The 13,750-nt window shown below is 35.1% G+C and overlaps 1 pseudogene across 1 annotated transcript in view; it reads right to left on the reverse strand.

Annotated features, from left to right (window-relative positions):
* Positions 1-257: 257 nt before the first annotated feature.
* Positions 258-13,750, reverse strand: part of LOC308343293 (small ribosomal subunit protein eS21-like) — a 79,437-nt pseudogene continuing 65,944 nt past the window's right edge. The window contains exon 2 of the transcript in view: positions 258-502. The product of the transcript in view is annotated as a small ribosomal subunit protein eS21-like (transcript). The remainder of the gene's footprint in view (positions 503-13,750) is intronic.

The following is a 13,750-nucleotide window of genomic DNA, read 5'->3' on the forward strand; positions in this document are numbered from 1 at the left end:
TATATAGTGTAGTAATGGTTTCAGGAGTAGAATTTAGGGATTCATTACTTACATATAACATCTGCTGCTCATCACAAGTGTCCTCCTTTATGCCCATCACCTATTTTGCCCATCCCCCCACCCACCTCCCCTCCAGCAACCCTCAGTTTGTTCTCTATAGTTAAGAGTCTTTTATGGTTTGCCTCTCTCTCTCTCTCTCTTTTTTTTGGTTTTACTATTATTTATGACAAATATCCCACATCTGTGATCTCCTCATGTCAGAAGTTCTTCGAAATGATGCCATCAGCCTTGGCCAGTCGGAGGATGGAGTCATCGGATTCACCCATCCTGCAAATGACCCCACAGTAGCGTAGGTTTTGAACTGGCTGTTGAACCTGTCTATCATCTTGTCATCCTTGGGCACATTCATCTGGATGGACATGTGGTCCTTGGTGCCAATGATGCTTTTGCTGGCAGAGCATTTCCACTGCACAGACAGGTCCATGAACTCACTGGCATCATTCTACATGTCAAGGGTGACCTGCTGTCACTACTGCTAGTGCAAGCACAGAAAGTCTCTCTCTGCTTTTATCTTATTTTATTTTTCTTTTTTCCCCGTGTTCATCTGTTTTTTCCTTAAATTCCACATATGAATGGAATCATATGGTATTTGTCTTTCTCTGACTTATTTTGCCTAGTATAATACTGTCTAGTTCCATTCATGCTCTTGCAAATGGCAAGATTTCATTCTTTTTGATGGCTGAGTAATACTGCATTGTATATATATGCCACATCTTCTTTATCCATTCATCAGTTGAGGGACACTTGGACTCTTTCCGTAGTTTGACTGTTGTTGGTAATGCTGCTGTAAACATTGGGGTGCATGTACCCCTTCGAATCTGTATTGTTTGTATCCTTTGTATCCTTTGGGTAAATACCTAGTAGTGAATTGTTGGGTCATAGGGTTCTATTTTTAACTTTTTGAAGAAACGCCATACTGTTTTCTATAGTATCTGCACCAGTTTGCATTCCCACCAACAGTGCCGGATGTTTCCCCTTTCTCAGCATCCTCACCAACACCTGTTGTTTCTTGTGTTGTTCATTTTAGCCATTCTGACTGTGTGAGGTGGTATCTCATCATGGTTTTGATTTTTATTTCTCTGTGGATGAGTGATGTTGAGTATCTTTTCATCTGTCTATCAGCCATCTGGATCTTTGGAAAAATGTCTGTTCATGTCTTCTGCCCATTTCTCAACTGGATTGTTTGTTTTTTGGGTCTTGAGTTTGCTAAGTTATTTATAGATCTTGGAAACTAACTCTTTATCAGATGTGTCATTTGCAAATATCTTTTCCCATCCAATAGTCTGCCTTTTAGTTTTGGTGCAATTGCAAATGGGATTGATTCCTTGATTTCTTTTTTGGCTGCTTCATTATTGGTGTATAGGAATGCAACAGGTTTGTATATGTTGATTTTATATCCTATATGCTAAATTCATATATCAGTTCTAGTAGTTTTTTGGTGGAGTCTTTAAGGTTTTCTCCTTTCTTTCTTTCTTTCTTTCTTTCAGGAGAAAGAGAATGGGGGAAGGGTAGATGGGGAGGGAGAAAGAGAATCCCAAGCAGGCTTCACACCCAGCATGGAGCCTGATGCAGGGTTCAGTCTCATGATCCTGAGATAATGACCTGGACTGAAATCCAGAGTTGGATGGTAAACTGACTGAGCCACCCAGGTGTCCCATCTCTCAAGTTTTCCATGTAAAGTATCATATCATCTGCAAAGAGTTAAAGTTTGACTTCTTCCTTGCCAATTTGGATGCCTTTTTTTTTCTTTTTGTTTTCTGACTGCTGAGGCTAGGACTTCCAGTACTATGTTGAACAAGAGTGGTGAGAGTGAACATCCCTGTTGTGTTCCTGACCTTAGGGGAAAAGCTTGTGAATGATATTAACTGTGTGTTTTTTGTGTATGGCCTATATGATATATGGCCTATATATGAAGCATTGTGACATTCTATCCCTGCTTTCTTGAAGGTTTTTATCAATAAAGGATTTCTGCATCTATTGAGAGGTTCATATAGTTCTTGCCCTTTCTTTTGTTAATATGGTGTATTACGTTGATTGAATACTTTCTTATATTCTCTCTTTGTTGAAATTCTCATTTTGTTTAAGCATTATTCTTGGGGCCTTGGTGAGGATCTTTATGACTGTTATTTTTAAATCTTTCTTGAGTAGATAACTCATCTCTGTTTCGTTAACCTCTTTTTTGTGAGTTTTTTTTTTTTTTTTTGGGAACACATTATTTTTTCTTCAGTTTCCTTGGTTTTCTTTATTGGATTGCAACACTTAATAAAACAGCCCCCTCTCCCAGTCTTGACAGAATGGTCTTGTGTAAGAAAGGAACTTTACTGTTCAGCCTGGCTCAAGCTCTTTGGTTATCTCTCAAATCTTCCTGATTGTCGGGGCACCTGGGTGGCTCAGTTGGTTAAGCGGCTGCCTTCGGCTCAGGTCATGATCCCAGCGTCCTGGGATCGAGTCCCGCATCGGGCTCCTTGCTCCGCAGGGAGCCTGCTTCTCCCTCTGCCACTCTGCCTGTGCTCGCTCGCTCGCTCTCTCTCTCTCTGACAAATAAATAAATAAAATCTTTAAAAAAAAAAATCTTCCTGATTGTCTAATCTACCTTATTTGTTCTTTGTTGTTCCAAATACTAGAGGGAGTGCCAAGACCTGTTTCCATGTGTTCCATGTGTTTCCATGTATTGCTGTGTACTTTTCAGCTAGTTTTTGGATATCTTTCAGAGTGAATTGCCTTATGTATAGTTGGAGATTAGCTGAGTCCATAGGAGTTGATGAGTTCAGGGTCCACCTGTGTTGCCATTTTAGACCAGAAGCAAGTTTGATACAGAATTTAGAGTAAGGACATCATCTATATGATACACAGCTGGTGTCCTACCTTGCTTTTAGCTCTGTCCAGACCATTTCTTCTGTAGCAAAGCTTTTTAATTTTTTTATTATTATTTTTTGGTGTTCATCAGTGGATATACACACAATGGAATACTATTCAATCATGAGAAATAAGGAAATCCTTTGATTTGTGACAACATGGACCTTCAAGGCATTATGTTTTATGAAATAAACCCGACAAAGAAAGACAAATAGTGCATGGTATCACTTACATGAGGAATTAAAAATTAAAAAAGAACAAACCCAAACTTTAAACTCCTAGAAACCGAGAGTAGCAGAGGCTGGGAGGTGGGGGAAATAGAAGTTGGTAAAAAGGCCCAAATATTCAGCTATAAGATGTATAATGCCTAAGATCTAATGGAAAACAGTGAGCATAATTGGTAACACTTAAAAAAAGGTAAAGATACTGGAATCTTGATTCCATTCTGTCAGTTATGAGTTCTTTGATTTATTTTTGGCCGAACTACTTAATGATTTGTGTCACAGTTTTTAATTTGTGAAGTGAATATGAGGCTAATGTAGGGACATGCTGAGCCAGTTTATGTAAAAGAACTTTGTAAACTTCAAAGCCCATTATAAAGCTTACCTACTGGTTTTGCTAAGTATGAAAGTTGTGAATATTGCTACAAAATGAAGGAAAATAATTTTCCCCTCTTTCTACAAAATCACAATTTATTTTTTATATATATGTATGTATATATATACGCACACATATATATGTATGTGTATATATATGCACACATATATATGTATGTATACACACACACACACACACACACATATATATGTATGTATGTATATGATTTTATTTATTTGAGCGAGAGAGCACACAAACAGAGGGGGCAGAGGAAGAGGGAAAAGCAGACTCCCCACTGAGCAAGGAGCCTGATACAGGGCTTGATTCCAAAACCCTGGGATCATGACCTGAGCAGAAGGCAGACACTTAACCGACAGAACCACCCAAGTGCTCCTATTTTTTATATTTTATATTAACAGATCCACATAAATAAAAATGAAGGTAGAAGTTTTAACAAAGTATTTCTAAATTCAGAGCTAGGATTCCTGTATCTTCAAAATCTCTATAACATGAGTTAATTTCTTGTTGAAAATGAGTCATCATTTGATTAAATAATTCACCTATGATCACTTTGGCCTTGACCTACCAGGAAAAGAGAAGTAGACAGTGTAGGTTCTTTGAAGTGAATAAATTATGAAGGGGGAAAAAAGAGGATTTTAAGTTTTTCTGGTGTAGTCTCTGTCAGTTAAGATAATTGCCAAATTCTTCACTTTTTCTGTAATCTAAGTGTTACTGAATCAGTTGTGTTAATCTTTTTTTAAACTTCTCGATGTCTTCATCTTTCTTCTAGCATAGATATGTTGGCATTTGGTCCCTTTCAGCATCACTGTAGTTACCAGTAACTTTGGTGAGCCTCCTCCCTTTAATATAGGATTGCTTTAGGAAATTTTATTTCTTTCTTATTTCTCCAGCAATAATAACAGCACCTTTACCAACTGTTATTTGCATTATGTGAGAAATAATTTTTAGCATTAATAATACAGGCTAACCAGACTATGCTGAAGACCACGCAGTATATATACATATGCCCATACACATGAATACATACATATAATTTTCTTTTTCTTTATCATTCATATTCCATTTTGAATTGTACTAAGCCAAAAATAAGAATTGTCCTTCATACTCTTCATTCTTTTAAAGAGATAGGATTAGTTATATCTTCACTATGTAAACTCATAAATAAAGTATAGAACATTGGAAATTCATACTGTTGGATTATTCCTCTGGGGTATATAGAGGATACAAATGTAAAACATTTATAAGTATTAACATCTCATCTGTTTATTGATGAAGTATTATGACATTTCCAGATGCTTGATTTTGCAATTTATATTCTTATTTTGGTCAAAGAATTATAAAAGTCATAACTTTTTTTCCCCTTTGGACTGGGAAAATGTAGGAGCTTTTTTTTTTTTTTTTTTGAGATTTTATTTATTTATTCGACAGAGATCACAAGTAGGCAGAGAGGCAGGCAGAGAGAGAGAGAGGCAAGCAGGCTCTCCGCTGAGCAGAGAGCCCAGTGGGGAGCTTGTGGGGCTCGATCCCAGGACCCTGAGACTATGACCCGAGCCAAAGGCAGAGGCTTAACCCACTGAGCCACCCAGGTGCCTCTGTAGGAGTTTTATTTTACCACAAAAGTAGAGTACTATATTAATCTGGTGTTTTGGTTATGACCACCATTTACATTTTGCTCATTTAAACAATTTCCTTTGTTTTTGATGGAATATGAGAACTTACTTGTGCTCATCAGAGTCTCCATAACATCTGGTGCAAATCCACTTAAGAATGGGCTGTGTTGGGAACCTGGGTGGCTCAGTGGGTTAAAGCCTCTGCCTTCGGCTCAGGTCATGATCCCAGGGTCCTGGGATCGAATCCCGCATCGGGCTCTCTGCTCAGCAGGGAGCCTGCTTCCTCCTGCCTCTCTGCCTGCTTGTGATCTCTGTCTGTCAAATAAATAAAATATTAAAAAAAAAAAAAAAAAGAATGGGCTGTGTTACCCTTGAAAATTTTCTTGACGTTTATGGGATAAGAATAGGTCCTAGATTAAACAGTTTCTAATTTAGATGAAGGTATTCTTTATTTAGTAGAATTAGCCTGCATTTCTTCTTGTTGGATGAAAAAGGAGAATATTAATACAATTAAATTATTTTTTGTTTGATCTTATTAAGATTTCACTTATTAGTCTACTTGTTAGAAACTTTCCTTTGGGATAACTGAGCATGGTAAGTATGTGAAAATGAGACTGTCAATTTGACAAATTTTTCAAGTCTATTTGGCATTCTTTCTTTAGAAAAAGGAAAATATGTACGTGTTCATTGACAGAAAAGTGGAGACTAACCAAAACAAATCTATATCCAATCTTAAACTATGCAGAAGAAACAACTAATAACTAAAATTTTAAATAATCTGTATTTTTTTGAGCTTGTGTAAACTGTTATAATAATATGTATATATACAATTAAGTTTGTAAATAGGGAGACCACATCTTTTCTATGTGTTTCACATGAATTTAATAGGCTCTGTATAGGACTATAAATAATAAATGTGAATTTGTCTCTTGAAAACCCTATGATTCTTAACATTGAGGCTTTAGGTACAGTAATGCTCAATTTGTCTTTCTATAAATAGAGTTTTTAAAACCTCATCTAGGAGAAATGTCAACTTGTACATAGTCATCACTCATGAGTAATGTTCTAGAAATTGTTAGTTTAGACTTCTTAAATGTTATTTTAAAGATTATATTTATTTGAAAGAGAGTGATTGAGAGAGCACAAGTGCGGGGGAGGGGTAGAGGGAGAGGGAGAAGAAAACTCCCTGCTGAGCAGGGAGCCTGATGAGGGTCTCTATCCCAGGACCCCGGAATCATGACCTGAGCTGAAGACAGACGCTTAACTGACTAAGCCGTTCAGGCATCCTGACTTCTTAAATGTTATTTTAGTCTAATTTTTCAAATAGTATATTGTATTTTAAGTTTTCTGTTGAACAAACTATGTAGTAGCAGTTGTAGAATCCTTTTTTGTAAAAAAGATCGCACATTTCTTGTAGTCAAGTTGGATATTTTCCTTTATGTCTGTCATTAAGAATTATTGGGCAATAGCAACAGAAATGGAGTTCTAAGTTGCATGTCTAAACAGAAAGCATTGTTTCAGAGGGTCTTCCTTTGAAAATTTTAATATACATTTATGTATACTTTCACATTCTTTTTTAAAAAAAGATTTTATCTATTTCAAAGAGAGAGAGCACACAAGCATGAGTAGGGGGAGGGCAGGAGGGAGAAACAGATCCCCACTCAGCAGGGAGCCCAATGTGGGGCCTGATCCTAGGATCTCATGACCTGAGCCAAAGGCAGATGCTTAACTGACTGAGCCATTCAGGTGCCCCTACTTTCATATTCTTTAATGGGTATGATAAATAGACTAACAAGTAATTTATTACCAAAATATAGTCTCAGAATAGAAATTAAGGGTCCTCTCAGCATCATAAAGTGTGGGCAATTTTTTAAAAATAATTTTCAATTTTTTTATTAACATATAATGTATTATTAGCCCCAGGATACAGGTCTGTGAATCACCAGGTTTACACACTTCACAGCACTCACCATAGCACATATGTTCCCCAATGTCCATAACCCAACCACCCTCTCCATACCGCCTCCCTCCAGCAACCCTCAGTTTGTTTTGTGAGATTAAGAGTCTCTTATGGTTTGTCTCCCTCCTGATCCCATCTTGTTTCATTTATTCCTTTCCTACCTCCCAGACCCCCCACGTTGCCTCTCAACTTCCTCATATCAGGGAGATCATATTATAATTTTCTTTCTCTGATTGACTTATTTTGCTCAGCATAATACCCTCCAGTTCCATCTATGTTGTCACAAATGGCAAGATTTCATTTCTTTTGATGGCTGCATAGTATTCCATTGTATATATATACACCACATCTTCTTTATCCATTCATCTGTTGATGGACATCTAGGTTCTTTCCATAGTTTGGCTATTGTGGACATCGCTGCTATAAACATTCAGGTGCACATGCCCCTTTGGATCACTACATTTGTATCTTTAGGGTAAATACCCAGTATTGTGATTGCTGGGTCATAGGGTAGCTCTATTTTCAGCTTTTTTTTTTTTTTTAAGATTTTTATTTATTTATTTGACAGACAGATCACAAGTAGACAGAGAGGCAGGCAGAGAGAGACAGAGAGAGAGAGGAGGAAGCAGGTTCCCAGCTGAGCAGAGAGCCCGAGGCAGGGCTTGATCCCAGGACCCTGAGATCATGACCTGAGCTGAAGGCAGAGGCTTTAACCCACTGAGCCACCCAGGCGCCCCTATTTTCAGCTTTTTGAGGAACCTCCATGCTGTTTTCCAGAGTGGTTGCACCAGCTTGCATTCAAGTGTAGGCAGTTTTTTGAGAATATCTTTATTTCCACACATTTGACTGTTAGTGTGGATATTTATCTTCAGGTTTTACATTTTAGTGACTTACATAGTGAACTCACATTATACATTTACCTCGAGATTTGGCCAAAGAAAGAAATTAAAATATTCCATTCAATCAGTCTGTGCTGGGAGTGAATGTGAAATGTAAATCTTCTGTTCCTGTTGGTTTCAGCTCTTTTACATATGCTAGGCTGAGTGTTTCCAGGGGGGGTGTGTGTGTATCTATCTATGTATCTATCTATCTTTATATTATATATACACATGCACATATATGTATACAGGTATATATAACATATATATGTATTCTAATACAATATGAATGCAAGCCAACTAATTCATCTGTTGGTCTTCAGTGTGTGTTGTGCAAAAAGATTTTGACTATATGCAGATTTTTCTTATGTGTTGACTTTAGATCTTTATCCCTGAGAAAAAGGTCGTTTAACTAGTGTTTTTTTTTGTTGTTGTTGTTTAATTTATAGTTTTGAATAGTCTGGTAAACTGTTTTAATCTACTTTACCTCTACTTTAATAGATTCCTGCACTAGTCTGTATCATGAATTCTCGGATATATCTTGTAGGAGACCCGAAGAAGCATAATATTGTGGGTTAAATTGTCAGGTTTGATGTTGATTCTCTTTAGGCCCAGACCAGTGTATTTATTGCTAGTAGTACCCTATATTTTTGTGTGGATGTTTTGTTTTCTTTTTTATATAGTGTCCCAAATACTTACAACACACGTATCATTTTAACTTTTCCTGTCATGTAATTGATACTAATATTTGAAGAGTGTATGAAAAACCATGTTATAGATATAATGGTTCCCATTTTAATGATGAAGAAACTGAAACATAGATGAAGGCAAATGTATTTTCGTAGCTGACAAGTTCTAGGTTCATATTCCAATTCTGAGATTACACGATCTTTGGAAAATCCTTGTCTTTTTAGTCTCTTTTTTCTCAGCTGTAAAATGGGGAGTTGAGGGTTATTGGGAGGGTTGAATGAAATCATCTAGGTGCAAATGTTTTGAACTGTAAATTTTCATACAAATACAAAGCCAGTATTATAGTATTCTACTATATTACTAATTGTAAAGCCATTACTTTAGTAATATACTGGAAGAGAACAGCTCAATGTTCTTTCTTCTGTCTCCACACAACCTCAGGTCTGGAGACATTAAGTCTATTTATTACTAGCTTGGCATCACATTATTAATATTTATCATAAATGCAGTTTTGCAGAACTCTTATTACCATGAGCTCAAACTTTAGAGGTCACTTTATGCTTGTAATATATTGTAGAAGTCCTTCGAATGAATGTTTCTTTTCTTTTTTTCTCCCAATTCAAATTTATTCAGGTATGTAAACTATAAAAACAGTTATGTAATAGGTTACCCATATGGTTTCATTCTTCCTGCTTTAATCTGGTGTTTCCCAGAATATGGAATAGTCTTGGTTATCAGTTTATTTCATTCATCTCTTCTGAGAAGAAGAATATAAACTCAATTAGTTATGACATATAAGTTTTATGGCATGAGTATATGAAATTATCTAATTATTGTTGCCCAGTAACATTCTAAATCTGTAAGAAAAATAACCACTTCATATTTCTTAAGTTTGTTTCCCTTCCTGATGTGATTTTTGAGGATATTCTGGAGTTACTTACCTCTTTTTTTTTTTTTTGTCTTAAATATCTAATTCAGTGTACTTTGAAACAGTGGGGATTACACTCTGAAACCTATAGTAAACAAATCAGGTAACAAAAATTAAACCACCACAGGAGAAAATGTGAAATGGAAGTATGTAATCAAATAAATGGGAAAAAGTTTTGAGAAGGATTGTAGAAGACTAACAGGAGATATCACTAGTGTGTTTCTTACTTGGTGGTTGTTTTCTTTCAGGAAAAATCTTATCAGCTGGAGAGTTGCTCTTTTCTTTGAAGTAAGCTCTGGTTTCTCTGAAATCAGATTTTGTATTCCCCAGGCTCTACTCTGCAATGCCAGCGCAAACATACATTAGCAGCTGTACAACACTTTAAAGAGTTAGCAAGAAGGTATCAAGCAATAACTTATTCTGTCTTAGACCTTTAGAAGTTTTAAAAAAAAATTCTAGAGTTTGAGGGAGAAGAAAAATAAGACAGTCTAAACAAACGTCATGGAAAAATATAAAATGATAATGTAAATTAATTGAAAAGATTGCATTCTATCAGTGAGAGATTCAGGAAAATACTTCTGTTGTTTTTACAAACAAATGACATGATGATTTCTTTTTCTAGTTGGTAGATAGATGCTATTCTAGTGAGTCTTTTGTTAACTAGTACATTGTATAGTGAAATAATTCTGAATAAAATGGTGAGATCTCTTTGATGATGTGAGGGGCTCAGATTATTCTTTTCTAGTTTCCAAACTTCACAGAGGTATACTGCTGGTTTAATATCTAGCATTTCAAGTATCTCTAACTTTTTATTACTGTTTGCAGTCCAGTGAAAGATTGGAATCAGAACATCTGGGTTACAGTCCTGGCTTTTCTACTTACTAGTTCTGTGTCTGTGACAACTCATTTAACTTCTTTTGCCCTTGGTGTCCTCATTTGTAAAATAGGGCTAATAATACTAACCCATATAACTTATGGGGTTACTATCTAGCTTAAGTGAGAATTTATGTGAAAATGCCTTTAAGTTGTAAAGTGCTGTTAGGTATACCACTTAAAATACTTTCTTTAGAATGAGAAGGAGTATAAAGGAAAAAGGAAAAATCAAGTTGTTATTATTTCTGTTTACTAACATTTATATGAGAGATAATAATTATAATCTTTATTAGGTAGGGTGAGAATACTCCAGAAAGGCATACTACTTTGTCTATTGTCAATAGAGGATTAGAGAGAAGTTTAATATAAGATATAGGTTTTAGGTCATGTATATTCTTATATTTGAAATTGATTTCAGCTCTAGAATCTTGTAGTCTTTTTGATTTTTTGTTTACCTCCATACCATGTTTGAGAATAATTTGAGTGTCTATGTAGTTGTGTGCAGTGTATTTACATGTAATGCATATATATAATATATATTGTGTCTGGGTGAACCAAAGTACTGCAACAGACACGTGAAGAGATAGTTCCTTTTGAGGAGAAAATTTCACTTATTCATTCATTTTTGTGTTGTTTTTTGTGCCAGGTACAAGCTAATTGTCCTGGCTGCAATATTTGACTACATTAATTATGAAAAGTTGGCTGTCACTTTGTTGATTGTTCATATTATGAGCCATTTCAACAGATCCTCAAAATCTATACTGGATGTAGGTATTATTAATGATGCATTCCAGGGGCGCCTGGGTAGTTCAGTTGGTTAAAGCCTCTGCCTTCGGCTCAGGTCATGATCCCAGGGTCCTGGGATGGAGCCCTGCATCGGGCTCTCTGCTCAGCAGGGAGGCTGCCTCCCCTCCCCGCACCCCCCCCCCCCGCCTACTTGTGATCTGTCTGTCAAATAAATAAATAAATAAATAAAATCTTAAAAAAAAAAAAGGATGCATTCCATTTTCAGTTTATTACCTTAAATTTATACATTGAAGAGACAAAATTGGTATACAAAAGAGAGAAAAATGGTGTATTTCTTAGATGTACAGCTGCAATTTGAGGAATGTCTTCTGGTGTTATGTTCACAGTCAGTCACCAAGTTTTGAGGCCCGATAGCAAACAGAAGAGATTTTCTAAAAATGAAAGAAACAATCAGTCTTTTGTTCTTACTATTGTTCATTCATTAACACATACTTTTTGATCACTTGCTCTAAGACAGTGTGGCAGATGCTGAGAATAAATCAGGAGTAAATTATAATCTAGGGGAGAACATGAACATTAATCAAATAATTTCAGGATTAAATTAAAACGCTTATCTGTACTAAGGAGAGGTATGTAGTTTTGTGAGAAGAGACAACAGTTGAGAGAAATAGAAAAAGTAATAAGTATATATTTGAATGATAAAAAGAAGTGGGAAATTACCCTATATAATCAATAACATTATTATGTTTATCTTATATATTACAGACTTCTAGTGGTAAGAGTTTTTATAAAATTATAGATGGAAGTAATTTTCCACTGGTAAGGTATACTTAAACAATTTGAAGTAATAAGGAATTATATAAAATAGTTTATAAAAGTTATATTAAGTATAAAAACTGGACCATCAGAGTAAAACCTCATGGTTTTATTTTATATGCTTGCAATTGGTGGAGTAAATCCGTATACTAAATTATTAACTCTTTACATGTGTCACTTTCTGTGCATGCTGTTTCTTTGCCTTGAAATGTAGGAAAATACAACTTCAGAAAGGTAGCCAAAAATTCTTTCCCTAAGATATTAATGTAGGCATTAAGAATTTATATTATTTTTTCATTGATGTTTTTACTTTTTGAAATTTAACTTTATAAAGAGAACTCATTAGTTTTACTTTAAAATTTCAGTTTTGCTTTGTTACATGAGCTAATCATATTGCTGTTTGAATTCAGAACTTAAAAGAAATTTGAAAAACTAAAAACATTTTGTTTTATAAAATATTTCTTTTTAATTTTTTGATCACAGCTTAAATCTAAGCTTAAAATTCCTTAAAGTTAATTACTTAGCATTTTTGATTGCTATTTATACTGTTATGTAATGTTAGTTGATCTGTTTCCATGTTTAATTCAAGATATCAGGCGCAAGAAGCCCCAACTAAAATATTTCCTGTGCTTAAATGGAACAAAAGAGATATTTTAGTAACACTAAGTTCTTTCTGGTTAGTGAATGGCAGGTAATTTACACATAATCTCAAGTTTATGTGCTCTCAGTGTTTCCTAAGTTTGCAGGGAAATTGGCCAGATTTTATGACACTACCTCTTACTTCATTACTCATAGAACTCCCAAATAAATTTCATTTTTTAATGGATACTGGGAGGTAAAAATTACTTGGTAGGTTGGAAACTGGAAGAAGAAAAATGTGTGTCTTTGAGTTTTATATTTTAATTATGAGGGTAGTGCCCTTATGTTCATTTTTCTCCTGTCTTGTTTGGCAATTTTTAATTTAGATTTTTCAAAAAGTAACAAATTTTTGCATGTTTGCTATTTGGTATAGAATACTTAATATTAGATGTTACTAGAAATACCAAGTTGAAATACTTTTTCCTCTCTTCTCTTTCAATCTTTGGTCTTAAAAAAGTGTTCCTTTAAGTAGCCCTGTATTTAACAACCAGCAAGGTTATCCTGGCTTTGACTATATAATAGAATATGAAAGGAAGTTGAATGTTTCAAACTACATTGTAATTTTATATTCAAACACACGGTAATCTTATCTGTTAACTCCTGGTTTATGGTGGTCTCCATGATGGTTAACTATAATAATTAGGATTAATGAACCATAAAGTGCTCCCCCCCCTTTGAGTAGTGGGTATTCTGTTCCCTAATTTTCAGTTGTACTCCAAGCTTGAATTTACCCCTATGCTATTTTTAGGGTATGCATTTCTTGGTTGTAATTATTATCAACTTTACACGATGTGGCCAGATCATTCCCTTAATATTTAGTAAGAATACTGCCTGCCCTGCATCAGGGTTGGGAAGTTAATTTCAGGAGTATTTGTTAAGCTCTATGCATATTTTATGAAAGGCAATAGAAATCAGAAGTGTCTTAATAGTTTTGCCACAAAATGAATTAGAAAGTAAGAGATGATTATCAGCATTTTCTGCCTTTTGTACAACCATCCAAAATAACTTAACTTCAAAGTCTCACCATTTAATCATAGTCATGCTGCTTACTCAGAACAGATCATAAACAGTTAAA

The sequence above is a fragment of the Martes martes genome (assembly GCF_963455335.1).
Source record: "Martes martes genome assembly, chromosome: 5".
Classification (NCBI taxonomy): Eukaryota; Metazoa; Chordata; class Mammalia; order Carnivora; family Mustelidae; genus Martes; species Martes martes.